The sequence below is a fragment of the Mastomys coucha genome, unplaced genomic scaffold, assembly GCF_008632895.1.
Source record: "Mastomys coucha isolate ucsf_1 unplaced genomic scaffold, UCSF_Mcou_1 pScaffold22, whole genome shotgun sequence".
In the NCBI taxonomy this organism is placed as follows: domain Eukaryota; kingdom Metazoa; phylum Chordata; class Mammalia; order Rodentia; family Muridae; genus Mastomys; species Mastomys coucha.
In genome coordinates this window covers 23,952,010-23,952,935 of record NW_022196905.1, presented here as the reverse complement: position 1 = coordinate 23,952,935, position 926 = coordinate 23,952,010, and the positions used below count along the sequence as shown (strand labels likewise).

General features: G+C 44.3%; 1 non-coding gene across 1 annotated transcript; it reads right to left on the bottom strand.

Annotated features, from left to right (window-relative positions):
* Positions 1–393: 393 nt before the first annotated feature.
* LOC116071643 lies at positions 394–496 on the bottom strand. The gene has a single exon (XR_004111043.1). It is a non-coding gene; the product is annotated as a U6 spliceosomal RNA (small nuclear RNA).
* Between the last annotated feature and the right edge of the window lie 430 nt (positions 497–926).

The following is a 926-nucleotide window of genomic DNA, read 5'->3' as shown; positions in this document are numbered from 1 at the left end:
ATCAGAGAAAAAATTGGGACTGTGCAACTTATGGTATTACATCATCAATATAATACCTTTAAAAATTAAAATATACCTCTTGTAATTACATCAAGATGTGGTCTCTCGTGATTCCTTGGGTGTACGTCCTCCCGAGATTTGAGTGGGTGTCTCCCCCAGGGGTCTTTCAATATCAACCCACCATGGTGTGTCGCCTTGCAGAAGGGCTAGATGCAACTTCTCCTCCCTTCCCAGTCAGGGGATAGGGATCCAAAAGCGATCAGCAGAGTCAGAGGCAGCCCCTGCCCCTGCTCCTGCAGTTAGGGGTCCCACGTGAGGACTAAGCTGCACATCTGTTAACATATGTGTAGGGGACCTAGGTCTGTCCTATGCATGCTCTCTGATTGGTGGTTCAAAAATATGGAACACTTTACAAATTTGCATGTCATCCTTCTGCAGGGCCATGCTAATCTCTGTAGGCTTCCAATGTTAATAGATGTGCTACCAATGGGAGCATGGTGGGAAACTATAAAGAAAAGCTCTGGAAAGTCTGACTCCATAGCAGTTGTTCTTGTTCAGCTCTGCTGAGGACTCAGGATGGATAGGCTCACAATTTAGGGAGTACATGTAAAAAAAAAAAAGATTACATCACAAATCAGGAAGTGAGAAAGAGGAGTAGGGATTCATTGCACGCTTCATTGTTCTATGAATCTCTCATTAAGTTCTAACTATTTTGTCTGAGCAGGCTGTCCCGTATGTGGTCCAGGCTAGCCTCAAACTCACTACAAATAAGAGGATGACTTTGAACTAGTGATCTCCCTCATTCAACCTCCCAAGTGCTGGAATTACAGACATGTACCATCACACCGAGCAAAACTTAAAGTTCCATTCACTAGCTGCACTGGGGGAAGATCAAGCTTCCAACACGCAAAACACTAGAAGACAAA